This window comes from Eriocheir sinensis, chromosome 5, assembly GCF_024679095.1.
Source record: "Eriocheir sinensis breed Jianghai 21 chromosome 5, ASM2467909v1, whole genome shotgun sequence".
Classification (NCBI taxonomy): Eukaryota; Metazoa; Arthropoda; class Malacostraca; order Decapoda; family Varunidae; genus Eriocheir; species Eriocheir sinensis.
Genome location: NC_066513.1, coordinates 16,570,906 through 16,585,943, shown reverse-complemented (window position 1 = coordinate 16,585,943; position 15,038 = coordinate 16,570,906).

Here is a 15,038-nt window from a genome sequence, read left to right as displayed (position 1 = left end):
GTTTACAGCTAAAAAAAAAAAAAATAATAATAATGGAGTTATGTGTTTAGAGCTAAGAGAGTCCCGGTTTTTAGAATCAACTGATCATAACACTGGTCAACAACCTAAATGGTTCTCATATATGAATATTTACCCCTAGCTTGTTACATAGCTCTGATTTCACTTCTAATATTAATTTTCTGTTGTCGGACCAGGTTTCTTGAATATCATACTGAAAACATATCCAATGTGCCATAACGCGTTTCAACTTTGTTTCTTATATTGAGGTAGACACCGATAACCTTGTGATGATTTATGACACAAAAATATGGAAATTAAGTGCAAATTTTATTAGCAATCAGCAAAGTTATAAAAATGCTTCTGAAATTTGCTTTTCCGCTTGTTCAGTTTATTCTCTTGACATTGCAGCATCCAGCATTTGGTTTTAACCCCCTCCCCCTATATAAAAAGAAGAACTACCTATCCAAAAACAAAATAAGAAGAGGTCGAGGTCGGGCGGGAGCCTCGACCCCGATCCGGTCCTGCTGTGAGGCCCGACCGGGGAGCCTGTGTCAGTGACGGGTGCAGGGCAAAGCCTACGGGACCCCTGCACCTAGAAGGAGGAAGGGCCCCTTAGCCGCTCTCTTTGTTTTGGGGGTGGCTGGGGATGTGCGGAGGCTGCGCCCGCCCGCAGCATCAGGCATGGGGTTGATCTTCGGAGGTCTCTGCATGTCTCGGACGATGACTGCCCTTCTTATCAAATGAGCTCAGAAGGATAAGGGTGGACATAGTGGCAGCCTCTGAATAATAGAGTAGTAGAGATCAGTAATGGGGGGGTACGGCTTCTACTGGTCTGGCATGAGCAATGATTTCCACCTCAAGAGGGTAGCTATGACCAGCTCCAGACAACTGCTGCCGTTTATGATTGAGGTTACTTCGGTTGAGGAGCGAATAATGAAAGTGAGGCTGAAGTACAAATTGGGCTTCATGTCTCCTTTTGTAGTGTACGCTCCTACCGAGACAAGAAAAGAGAAGGTGATTTTCTATGCCAAACTCGACTCCATATTAGACCAGTGCCCTCCCCGGGACACACTCATTGTCTTGTGTGACTTTAATGGTGCTAATGGCACTGACAGGGTTGGCTACGAGCTATGTGTTCGTTCTCATTGTTCTGGTGACAAGAACGTCAACAACTCTCTCCTGAATTTTGCAAGATCCAGGAGGTTGAAAACTGCAGGTTCTTGATACCAGAGACCGGAGCTACACCTCTGGACTCGGTATAGCGATGCCAAATCCTGGTAAGTACTCGTTGGAAGATCCTTCAGGGTTTACCGGAGTACTGAGTTCCTTGCAACTGACCATAGGCTTTTTGTTGCGACGCTCAAGCTTCATGTCAGGTCAATAAGACTTTCGAGACGCAACAGTACTGTGTTCCATCTCGAGTGGCTGAAAGACCTGTTGTGTGCTCATGAGTATGCAGTGACGGTCTCAAATCGGTTCGATGTGTTCAGCACCCTTGAGGACCTTGTAGAACTGTGGGACACCTTCAAACGTGAGACTCTGTTAGCTGCCAAGGAGTGCATTGGAGAGCGCCCGAGATCTAGGAGTGGCTTTGCCTAAGCGGAGACGCTGGAGAATATCGAGGAGAGTCGCACTGCCAGACTTGCTGGAAACCGGGACCAATATAGGGCTCTGACTCGTAGGAATAAAGCTCTCCTTAGGAGAGACAAGAAGAGACATATCAGGGGTCTCGCTGAGAAGGATAAGGGCCATTTAAATGCGAATGACCTCCGACCTGCCTACCGAGCCCTGCAGAAGATCCGCTCCAAGTCTCCCTCTCAGGTGAACGCTATCCCAACAGCTGATGGCTGTCTCGTGTCGGACATGGGTGGACAGAGGGCTTGTTGTGCTGAGTACTTTGAGTAGTTGTACACGGCGGACCCTCCAAGTGGGCAGCTTCTAGTAGCTGGATTGCAAGTGGCGGATGCTGATCCACCTATCGACGAAAGCCCACCCTCTCTTGCCGAGGGCAGAGAAGCTGTGGCAAAGTTGACGGGTGGAAATGCACCTGGTACCTGTAACATCAGTGCGAAGCTGCTCAAAGCTGGAGGTGATGCCATGATCCGCTGGCTGCATGCGGTCTTTACTGCCGTATGGCAATCTGGTATCATTCCTCTTGACTGGAAGAGGGGGTTGGTCGTCCCTATCTGGAAAGGAAAAGGGAACCGACAGGACTGCAACAACTACCGTTGTATTACACTGCTCAGTGTGCCAGGCAAGGTGCTTGCCCACCTATTGCTGATGCTAATTCGCAGCCAGCTACTGAAGCTGCAGAGACCTGAACAGTCTGGTTTCATGCCTAGTAAATCAACAATTGACCGTATTCTAGCGCTTCGCGTACTAATGGAGCGCTGATATGAGTTTCGACAGGGGATGCTTGCAGCCTACGTCGATATCAAGAAGGCGTTTGACTCAGTGCATCGCGAGGCACTGTGGGATCTTCTGCGACTCCGTGGAATCCCTGCAGGGACTGTTAGTTTGTTGACTGGCTTGTATTGCTTGTCCAGCCTTTTTCCCGTGAATGCGGGAGTGAGCCAGGCTGTGTCCTTGCTCCATCGCTTTTCAACACTTATATGGACTGGGTACTAGGCAGAGTTGTGGACCAGCCATTGTGAAGCATCCATTGGCATTGCCAGGGTCACTGACCTTGCTTTTGCCGATGATGCAGTAATCCTGGCGGAGTCGATAGAGGTTTTGGTGATGGCTCTCGAGGCACTGCAAGAGGAGGCGAAGCCCTTGGGACTTCAGGTCTGCTCGGCCAAGACTAAGGAACAGGTATTTGGAGGCTTGCTAGATGAAACAGTACAGTCTGCTCATGCGTGTGGCGAGGATGTTACAGTTGTTTGGAGGCTTGCTATACGAAACAGTACAGTCTGTTCATGCTCGTGGCGAGGATGTTAAGATCTCGGAAAATTATACATACATTGGGAGCGTAATTCATAACAACGATGAGTCTCGCCAGGAAGTCCTATGGCGGAATGGCTTGGCCCACGGTGCTATGGACTCGCTCAGCACGAGTATGTGGCATTCTCGATATCTGTGCAGAAGGACAAAGATCCGAATCTTCAAGTCCCTTGTGCTCCCTGTCTCACTCTATGGCTGTAAGACACGGACGCTAATTAGGGACTTGGAGAGGCGGATAGATGCTTTTGGTCATAAATGTCTACGCATAATCATGGGAGAGACAGCCCTGAATGGAGGAGGCCAAGGGGACACCCACGGAGTTCGTGCATTGAGCAAGTCGATAGATCCTGCCAGGAGGTACTCAGGATGGGAAGGGGCCTTCATGGAGACTCGCCCTGCGGGACCCGCGTAATTTGCGTCGTAGGGTGAGCGAGGCGACACGCCGCTCGGCGTATGCCCCTTTAATTGATTGAGTGATTGACTGTCTGCACGATGGTTTTCAAGATGGTTCTGTGAGACATTCACGAATGATTCCCATACCTCCTTCTCCAGCTGTGAAATCACCATCATTAACCAGCACCTCACCGAAACGCGGGGTTCTGAGGCTACTGACAGCAATTTCTAATCTGTTCCCTCCTACTATCTCACTCCTAAATTTCAATCCAAAGCTGGATGTTGCGTGAATGTACGCAACGACATCACTTGCTCTCGTGCCCACGACCTTGAGTCTTCTGAATTTTCCACTATCTGGCTAAGACTTCATTGTCATTCTATTACTAAATACATCTGTGCTGCTTATCTCCCACCTAACTCTACTAACTATATAAAATTATTTGACAACTTGAACTCTAAAATGGAGCACATCTTGACCCACTCTCCCTTCTCAGAAATCTCCATCTTAGGAGATTTCAATGTTCACCACCAGCTTTGGCATTCATCCTCTTTCACTGACCAGCCTGGTGAACAAGCCTACAACTTTGCTTTCCTCAACGATTTAGAGCAGTTGGTTCAGCACCCTTCACGTATTCCAGACCGTCTTGGAGACAGACCCAACATACTAGACCTCTTCCTTACCTCTAACCCTTCTACTTACTCTGTCAAACTGTTCTCTCCGTTGGGCTCCTCCGATCACAACCTTATTTCTGTATCCTGTCCTATCGATCCTGTACACCCTCTGGACCCACCGCAGAGGCGATGCTTCTGGCATTTTGCTTCAACTCGGTGGGAGGACCTGAGGATATACTTTTCTGATTTCCCGTGGAATGACTATTGCTTCCTGGAGAGAGATCCCCCTGTGTGTGCCCAGCGCGTCACAGAGGTGATTGTCTCTGGAATGGAGACATACATTCCACATACTTTCTCTACTCCTCATGCTAAAAAGCCTTGGTTTAATCACGCTTGTTCTCGTGCTGTCAAAGGTAGAGAGGCAGCTCACAAAAGGTACCAGAGCCTTCGAACTTCCGCTAACCATGATCTTTACATTTCCGCCCGGAATCGTGCCAAATCTATTCTTCGACTTACCAAACCTCTTTCATGTATAACAAATGTCAAAACCGTGCTTTTTCTAATTCTTCCCGTGACTTCTGGCACCTAGCCAAAAATATCTCCTCCGATTTCACTTCTTCATCTTTCCCTCCTCTTCTTAACCCTGACGGCAGCACCGCCGTATCATCTATCTCTAAGGTTGAACTCTTCGCTCAAACTTTCTGTAACAACTCCACTCTGGACGATTCTGGGTGTAACGGGCTTGTCGGGGGGCGTTTAAAGGGTGTTGATTAAGACTTCAGCTTCCTTAAGGCGAATTATATTCGTAGCCTTTATGTACAAGAAGCGACGGAGCGAGAGCGACTGTCGTTGTGTGTCAGTCGGACTCTCGTGAAGGAGTCGAGTTACAGGTTGGAAAATAATTGTTACAATTGGTCACGTATGTCAAGGTGACCTCCACGCACCATCGGAGTGCGAAGTATACAAAACTGAGACGGTAAACACTGACGGACGACATTCCTATAAGGTGGCGTGATCTATCTGTCGTGGGTTTTTCCATTGACAATTGTATGCCTAATTCGTGGTGATATTAAATAATAATAATACATTGATATCCTACTATAACACTGCTCGGTCACCTACCAGTGATCGCGACCTCGCGATATATAAAAATCGAAATAGCAGTCGAGTTACCATGAACATACATAGTGGGAGTTTGTCAAGCAGACTGCCTATGACACAATTACATTAAAACACTGGCTATGTAAGAACAGATGTGGAGTTATAATATAAATAGGGAGAGGGAAACCACAACGTGTGTGACATGAAACATAAGAAACCTCTCAAAAGATAAATATAAGGACACATGTATAAGAAACTATCAACTGGCATAGTTACAGACAATGAAACGTTCATCTAGCTCCTAAAAAAAAAATACAGTAGTGAAACACAGTACAATGTTAAGTATAGGAGCAGCCAGGTTTCTGTCCCCTGACTTGTCTGAGAAAAGGAAAAACTACCTTGCCAGTGGCCTCCCTGCATCCAGTCGCCGTGTCTGCACAACCAAATAATCGTGCAGGACAGAGTTTCTCCTAATAAGGTAGCACATGACGACGAGACTGACGAACATCAGAAACATTGGTACAAAAAACCCAGGGTACAGGTAGGGGAGATGCAAATAATCAGGCAGCGTTTCCTCCAAGGTTTCCGCAAACTCTGTCTTGTTCGCGAAAGACAATGAATTAAGGGAATTAGTCACATACGAGATGCTGGAGAAATGAATGTCATCGAGAGACCGTAGAGGAAACACTCGATGGGAAATATTGGCCGTGAAAACCAGACGAATCCGGGACGGGTACGTTGTTATGTTAGTGGAGCGGATATAGCATGCTTCCGCTATGGCATAGTGACCAGTAACCCGTTGATAAGTGGTACCCTCCGGGCAGATGACCGATACATAGAATGACTGAGGGAAATAAAAATAATGCAGACCCTGAAAGTTCTTATGGAAAACAGGCGTTGGTGTTAGCTGCTTGTAAGGGCACAGGGAAAGAGCGTCAGACGCGTTCACGCGGGTGAGGGCGATCTCGCAAACCCCTCCCCGAACTGGTAGGAAGGCAAAGAGAGACGCAGAGCAATAGAATCGCCCGAAGACCGTCTCCTTGCAATACTGCAAGAGTGAGTAGCTACCCGTTGAATACAGAGCGAAATCCTTCGCGATTAGAACAAGAGACGGGGACGTGTCCAGGGCTAACACACTGTCCCTTGCTGAAAAAGGGAACGGGACAATTTCGTGTGCCTCAAACACGTCCGCCGTCTGAAATGGAACATGAATGATTATGGCATCAGGGGTGAGGCTGGACTCAATCAAGGGGTAAAAATATTGACTCATGTCCGGGGTGAATAAGGGTGTTAGGCTATAATTTTGATACCCGATCTGGACAGTCGTTCTCAAATCGTGTAGAGGGAACAAGGCAGGTGTGACTCTACCGTGCGCTGCGTCAACCACGTTGCTAATAACCTGCTGATTTGCCGTTGCGACGGAGTTAATGACGTTTTCCAATACATGCAAGGCCTGATCTAGGAGGAGAAACTGATTCACCTGGTCGATCTGTTTGACAACTATGTTGATAACCTCTACCATCTTATTTGTCTGCTCTAGCAGTTCCTCAATGTTAGTATGCAATTGCGCAAGTTTTCTACAATTGGCGTTGATCACCCTGCGATTTCTAGCAGCAAAGGAAAGTACATGAGCGTAGTGGTCCCGCAAATCGCGAACGTCCTCGTCGGTAGCCGTACCGAAAAGGAACTTTGAGGCGGACCCCACGATGTTGAGCAACCCCCTCTTTACCCGAGAGTGAACTGAGTGAAAACTATAATCCATGTTTACCTCATCAACTTTTCCCCGTAAGAACAGAATCCTATCCTCCAGTAGTTGAAAAAGAGTCAGAGAGTTGGTACTAGAAGGTGCCTTTGATTCCCTAGTCTTGGTAGCCCGGATGGCGTCTGCCATGCCGAGTAGTTTTTCTGAGACTATCCTGATTGTGTCCGTGGTGTTGGTCAAGGAAGTATATGGATATTTTACGAGGAGCACATCTTCTATGAGGAAGACCTCTCCTATGTGTGCCGTGAGGGCACCAGGCTTCAGGTGGATGGGCGTTGTTGCAAACAGGGAGCCGAGGGACAACAAGATGGTCAGAAAACGCAACATCATGATCTGAAAGTGGTGGGAATGAAGTATTTAAACCCGTGGTCTCAAGTTATAGCTATGGGTGTTGGGATTATTCAGACGATTCTGAAGGTGAAGGGGCGCTATCCCTTGGGAGGGAAGAGTACGTAGCCCCCGATCGCAAATTCACCACATTTAAATCACCGGTGTCTGCACCTTGCTCCAATTCCTCCTCACTTGAAGGACGAGCCAACTGTTTAAAGGTGTCGCCGAGTTTAGCGAGAGTGTCTTTGTCCATACTATGGTGTAAACCATTCACAAAATAGGAGCATATGTTGATAGCTGTAAATATGAACCAATAAACGGAACGCGTATGAATGAATAGTTTGCGTTGAAACCCTAAAAAGGCAAGAAAGAATGGCTAGCAAGGTTCCTGTTGAGACGTAATAGAAGTTAAGGTTATAATGGAATGCCCTAATGATATGGGTATATTGAAAGAATAACTATATAAACAAAGTGGTATGTTAAGTGAGTATACCATTGAAGCTCACGTTTTCTCTCGAGCGGTGAAAAGAAAACGGAGGCAGGGCACACTGATGAAGATTAACTTTGATAAGGGAACCCACACTACACTCAATAGACTCGCTAGCAAACAATAAGAAAGAATCAATATCGTATGGGAATGAACGTTACTCTCACAATTATGACTGAATAACAGTGTTAGGAACACAGAAATAAAAAAAAATCGTGCCTCTGCACGGATAATAATGAAAATGAGCCGAGTCGGCAAATTTGGACAAGAAGGGAATATCCACAAATACCAAGATTAATCAGCTGATGTAGTGGAGAGGGCGACGGCTTGTGATGCCCTGGGTGACGTGCAGTCGTTGTAGGCGCGTCAGGAAACCTCGGCCGCGGCCACAGCGGCGGTGAGAGGTGAGGGATGGGCTGACATCGGAGGACTCGCAATGGAGGTAGAAAAACTGCTGACCCAGCAATTGGAGCGGCCGCGGGTGCGGCGGCTGGGAGCCGGTACACTGCCGCCAGACGTATGATGGCCGCGTCGTCCTAGTTATAGTAAGAGATGGGCGACTTGGGTGTGTAACCTATTGAGAAGACGCCTTGCAAGAAACGGTAGTGGGAACAGCTTGCAGTCACCGGGAGATGGCCGCGGGTACCCTTGCTGACTGTTTGCCGGAAGAGGTTTGGGGCGAATCTCCCGGCAGCGGCGGTGATGCCGCCAGCTGTGGAGCGAGGGGCATGCGGGGTGTCCCAAGGTCAGCGAGGCGTGCCTCCTCGTTGCCGGTGTGAATACTTCTGCCGTATCGTGGAGTGGCTTGCAGGGCTCGTAGCAGTGCTGGCTTGAAGCAGGGGAGCGGCTTGTAGATTATGGCCCTCGCTATCGGCTGCGTAGGCCTGTGGGTGTGCTCGGGGCTTGTAGGCTTGACGCCTGTAGAGTTGCTTGAAGCTGGTGTGCTCGAGGCTTGTAGGCTGGACGCCTGTAGAGTTGCTTGTAGCTGGTATGCTCGAGGCTTGTAGGCTGGACGCCTGTAGAGTTGCTTATAGCTGATGTGCTCGAGGCTTGTAGGCTGGACGCCTGTAGAGTTGCTTGTAGCCGGTGTGTTCGAGGCTTGTAGGCTGGACGCCTGTAGAGTTGCTTATAGCTGATGTGCTCGAGGCTTGTAGATGGCGCCTTGTGAGTTGCACGTAGGTGGCGACTTGTGAGATGCTTGTAGCTGGCGCCTTGTGAGTTGCACGTAGGTGGCGACTTGTGAGATGCTTGTAGCTGGCGCCTTGTGAGTTGCACGTAGGTGGCGACTTGTGAGATGCTTGTAGCTGGCGCCTTGTGAGTTGCACGTAGGTGGCGACTTGTGAGATGCTGTTAGCTGGCGCCTTGTGAGTTGAACGTAGGTGGCGACTTGTGATATGCTTGTAGCTGGCGCCTTGTGAGTTGCACGTAGGTGGTGACTTGTGAGATGCTTGTAGCTGGCGCCTTGTGAGTTGCACGTAGGTGGCGACTTGTGAGATGCTTGTAGCTGGCGCCTGGTGCGTTGCCGCGGACGGCAGGTGCGGTGCCGCGGACGGCAGGTTGCATTGACTCCTTCTTCCCTTGTACGCCTGTCCCCGGAGTTTGTTGGTGAGTTATCGTGGCTTGGAGGAGAACGAGGTAGCGAAGGCACAGGCGCGGGGTGACCGCTGCCAACCAAATGTAACGGGCTTGTCGGGGGGCGTTTAAAGGGTGTTGATTAAGACTTCAGCTTCCTTAAGGCGAATTATATTCGTAGCCTTTATGTACAAGAAGCGACGGAGCGAGAGCGACTGTCGTTGTGTGTCAGTCGGACTCTCGTGAAGGAGTCGAGTTACAGGTTGGAAAATAATTGTTACAATTGGTCACGTATGTCAAGGTGACCTCCACGCACCATCGGAGTGCGAAGTATACAAAACTGAGACGGTAAACACTGACGGACGACATTCCTATAAGGTGGCGTGATCTATCTGTCGTGGGTTTTTCCATTGACAATTGTATGCCTAATTCGTGGTGATATTAAATAATAATAATACATTGATATCCTACTATAACATGGGTATATTCCTCCTACTCACCCCACCCTCTGATTCCTTTATGCCTGTTCTTAAGATTCTTAAGAATGATGTTTTCTATGCCCTCTCTGGCCTCAACTCTCAGAAGGCTTATGGACATGATGTTGTGCCTCCTATTATTCTTAAAAACTGTGCCTCCGTGCTGACACCATGCCTGGTCAAACTCTTTCGTCTCTGCTTATCAACATCTACCTTTCCTTCCTGCTGGAAGTACGCCGTCATACAGCCTGTGCCTAAGAAGGGTGACCGTTCCAATTCCTCAAACTACCGCCCAATAGCTTTACTTTCCTGTCTATCTAAAGCTTTTGAATCAATCTTTAACCGGAAGATTCAAAAGCATCTTTCCACTTCTGACCTCCTATCTGATCGCCAGTATGGGTTCCGTAAGGGGCGTTCTACTGGCGATCTTCTTGCTCTCTTAACTCATTCTTGGTCATCCTCTTTTGGCCGTTTCGGTGATACTTTCTCAGTTGCGTTAGATATATCAAAAGCTGTCGATAGAGTCTGGCACAAGTCTTTGCTTTCTAAACTGCCCTCTTACGGTTTCCATCCTTCTCTCTGTTCCTTTATCTCCAGTTTCCCTTCCGGCCGTTCTATTTTCGCTGTGGTAGACGGTCACTGTTCTTCTCCAAAACCTATCAACAGTGGTGTTCCACAGGGCTCTGTCCTATCACCCACTCTCTTCCTGTTATTCATCAATGATCTTCTTTCCATAACAAACTGTGCTATCCACTCATACGCTGACGACTCCACTCCGCAATATTCAACTTCTTTCAACAGAAGACCCTCTCAACAGGAATTACAAGACTCCAGACTGGAGGCTGCATAGCGTTTAACCTTTGCTTTCATTTCCGATTAGGGTAAGTGGAACCTTGTGTCCTTCAACCTCAAAAATCCAATTTCTCCACCTATCAACTCGACACTATCTTCCAAACACCTTTCCCCTATTCTTCAACAACATTCAACTGTCACCTTCTTCAACACTAGACATCCTCGGTCTATCCTTAACTCATAATCTTAACTGGAAACTTCACACCTCCTCTCTCACTAAATCAGCTTCCTCAAGGTTGAGCGTTCTGTATCGTCTCCGTCAGTTCTTCTCCCCCGCACAGTTGCTATCCATATACAAGGGCCTTGTCCGCCCTCGTATGGAGTATGCATCTCACGTGTGGGGGGGCTCCACTCACACATCTCTTCTGGACAGAGTGGAGTCTAAGGCCCTTCGTCTCATCAGCTTTCTTCCTCTTACTGATAGTCTTCTACCTCTTAAATTCCGCCGCCATGTTGCCTCTCTTTTTATCTTCTATCGATATTTCCACGCTGACTGCTCTTCTGAACTTGCTAACTGCATGCCTCCCCCCCCTCCCGCGTCCTCGCCACACACGACTTTCTACTCAAGTTCATCCCTATACTGTCCAAATCCCGTATGCACGAGTTAACCAGCATTTTCACTCTTTCATCCCTCACGCTGGTAAACTCTGGAACAATCTTTCTTCATCTGTATTTCCTCCTGCCTACGACTTGAACTCTTTCAAGGGGACGATATCAGGACATCTCTCCTCCCGAAATTGACCTATCTTTCGGCCACTCCACTTGACTCTTTGTAGGAGCAGTGAGTAGCGGGCTTTTTTTTTCATTATTGTTTCTTTTTTTTTCCTTGAACTGCTTCCTATACTGCAAGAAAAAAAAATGAGGTCCCTGCTGTTTACTTTGCTTGAAATACCACGCCACCGAGCTTCATAGACAGGTACTGAAACCCTGAAGCCGTTTGATCCATTGTTTTAATGAAAATTTTCGCCGTATTGCTTGAGATGCAGTGGGGTCAAGAATATCGTTTCTGTACCCACAAGTTTTTTTTTTGTCTTGCCGGCCATTCTTTTCTTACGCAGTGCTCAGCATCATCTCTACTGTTCCACAATCACAGAAAGCACATGTGCTTTGTATAACCGCATATTATCCAATGGTGTTTCAAATACTCGATAACAGACAGCACAATCTTCATAGTTTCATAGCTCTCAGTCATCTTCGCGGCATGTGCTATTGACATAGATGGAAGAGCAGAAGTAGGCAGATATAATTGATCAGTCTGCAACACAAATTCAATGTATATTCAATCAATATATGACTTTAACCAATGAAACTAAACAAATAATGTAAGTCACATCATCGAGTAGATACACCGATATACTGGTTCTCAAAAAACAGACTCGAGACGTCTTTACTGATGCCATATTCAAATTCAGCACCTTCGATTACCCTAGAATCACTCCATTTCATTTCAGAACCATGCAATATTTTGTTGTTGTTGTTGTTGAACAGTGAAATATTAAAGGGATTAAATCATATATATGAAAAGTGCAACACTTAAGAATGTCAATTATTTGACAGAAAACGACGACAAAGATGTATATTTAATTAACTAAGCATGTCGAGAATTTACAAATGACATGAAGAAAATCAGGAAAGTATGGGATGGGCGCTGCTCATATATTTTATGGAATTTCGGTCTTTGCATAAAGCATCTCTTTTACTCTCTCCTATGTAATGACTATGTAATATCTATAATACTCTCTTCAGTCTAGGCCAGGATAAATAAACGGATGTCCTCCTGGTCTCTCACTAGCGTTTTTTACGTATATCGCAGTACAGGGATGAGATGCTGTGTGCGGCGGTCGCACCGAATCCTTTCCGTACTTTTATTGCCTCCATTTTACACGGTGAGCTTTTTCAAACGAAAGCAGCATAAGGCTACTACAATCTTTCCCATCTTCTGCATCACCACCACCACCAGTAACTAACATCCCCTTGCCCAGCCCAGTCACGATTGGTACACTCAAAGGTGCAAGATCACACGATTTCTTTCCAGTCAGGGTCATTCTTGTGTCGGTAACACGTCATGGAAAATTAATATATGTTTTTTCCTACAAATGTGAATCCCCAGATCTTGTCACATAGGCCAATCTTTCAAAATGAAATGGCAGAAATCTTAAAAGCGTAGATTAAGCAATGTTAGCATATTCCTTGAATAAAGAAAAAAAAAGTCTCGTAAAAAAACATGAACTGGAAATTCCAAGAAAAGTGATGGACGGGGTTGAGCAACAGGAGATTAAAGGATCTGGCCAGGTATATAAACGACTCCTTACCAAGGGTTCGTCAGATTCACTTCCAATCGACTCTGGAACTAACAGTAAGTCAATTTCCTTACATGGAGTGTTTTTAAGTACCCACAGCTTTCCAGAATTTGACAGGAATGGTTAGAGGTATCCCAGTGTAACACATAACTGAACATGATAACGTTGAATACGTTACTACTATGATCCCTAAAACTTGAAGCTAAAGGGGAAAAATACAAGCTTCATGAAGCTTGAGACGAAGAAAACATGTAAGTAAATCATATTGTTTGGCATGTGGAAGACACACTTGGAAAATATTAAATCAAATTAATATTTTTTAAATTACTCAAGTAAGCTTTATAAAAATGTATGAAGCAAGATAAATTTCATTTCAACACGATAATGTGGATTTGGTGTAGGCAAAGACGACCACGAATTCTCGCTGACAATGTTAAGAAAAACAACATTGCAAATGAAAATCCAAAATCAATCATATTCTAATATTGTATTCAGTTGTTGTTGTTTTTCTGATTATCGAGATTCCTTCATGTATAGATTACACAGGTCTTCTGACGCGCAGGTTTAGATAATGGGATCAAGGTAAGGAAATATGAAGCTTGAGGTTCAGGACAGCCAACAAGTGGCCTACATGATCAGAACTGTCACAATGGCCATATTTTAATCAGACTCGTAAATCTTTTTTTTTTTTTTTTGTGTGTGTGTGTGTGTGTGTGTGTGTGTGTGTGTGTGCTTTCCTCATCACATCTGATAATGAAGACGTTGAGGATTGTTTCGACACAGCCACTCAGCACGGCCGGTCGGCTTAGAGAGAAAGGCGGCGACTCTCTCCTCACTCTTCATAAATAAAAGCGGATCAGCAAAGTAGCTTCTCCCGCGACGCCACCGATGAACAACTCTGTGGGGGCCCTACCTGCCCGCCGCGCCATGCTCCCACTTCGCCCGCCCGCCCCGCCCCCCACCCCGCTCCATCCGTCCCATCGCGGTGGTCAGAAGGGCAAAGGGACTGAAAGGAGTGTTATGTAAACCTTTCCCATTTTTTCATAAAAACAGTGTGCTAGGATAATGTGTGCTGGAAAAAGGTCTGTCAAAAGATAAATCCGTAGAACTCATTATTCAAGTATTATTCATTGGTGAAAGCTGTTAGTGACAGACTGGTAGGCATCTGGGCATACAGACAGACGAACAACGGACAGATACACACAACTAGAGACAAAGACATGAAAGAACACACACACACACATTTATCGGTCACACACACACACACACACACACAAACACACACACACACACACACACACACACACACACACACGCAGCCACATCTATGTGGTGGAGACTAGTAGTGATGAGGATAGTAGGTGTTTGGTGGTGGTGGTGGTGGTGGGTATTTGTCAGTTTGTTATCTTTTTTACAGCAGAGGATGCTCGTGTTCCCTACTATATTGAAAAGAAAATACAATAGATAATGATGCTAGAAAAACAAGATGCTAGGACTGGTGTTGACTGGTGAAGTGCGTCGAAGCGTAGTAATTTGGGCTACATGGAGGCAATTGAGTACCTGTTTTGTTCCTGTAACACTGTCGCCTGGTGTCCTGGTGATTTAACATTGCCGTGCTGAAATTGAGGAGTCTTACCTAATTAAGCATGAAATCGCTATAAATCTCCCGGTGAAGTAGCAACCGTCGTCAGCGTGAGGATCATATTACGTTAGTACGGTGTTCCCGACGAAATCAAGCAAACAGGTAAAGTAGCAGGCATAAATCTATTAAGAACGTCATATATAAATGTTTGGGGAAGCGGCAACAAAACTAGCCTGAAGGGTGCTCAAAGAGGAGGGCAGGGAGGAGTGGTATGGGTGGTAGAGAGAGTAGAGTGAGCTCCGGGGCCATAAGAACCCCAGCTGAAAATGTATCCGTTTACTGATGCTCCCCACAAGGCCAGCTGCTGCACACGGGATTGTGGAACAATAATATCTGCGTCCACTCAATCACATCACACCTGGACTCGACAAAAGCTCCAGTTTTCTGATACGACGCTATAATGACCAGATTTCTCTTTCTGAACCTGTAGACCCTCAGCAAACCTCACTGGAATGGTAAAATATGTCCCCCCTGCTGCGATTCATTGCGGGAGGATGCCGACGAAAGATATGTATCCGGGTCAGATTTAACCTCACTGCATTAGCTAAATACTCATCATGTGCAAATA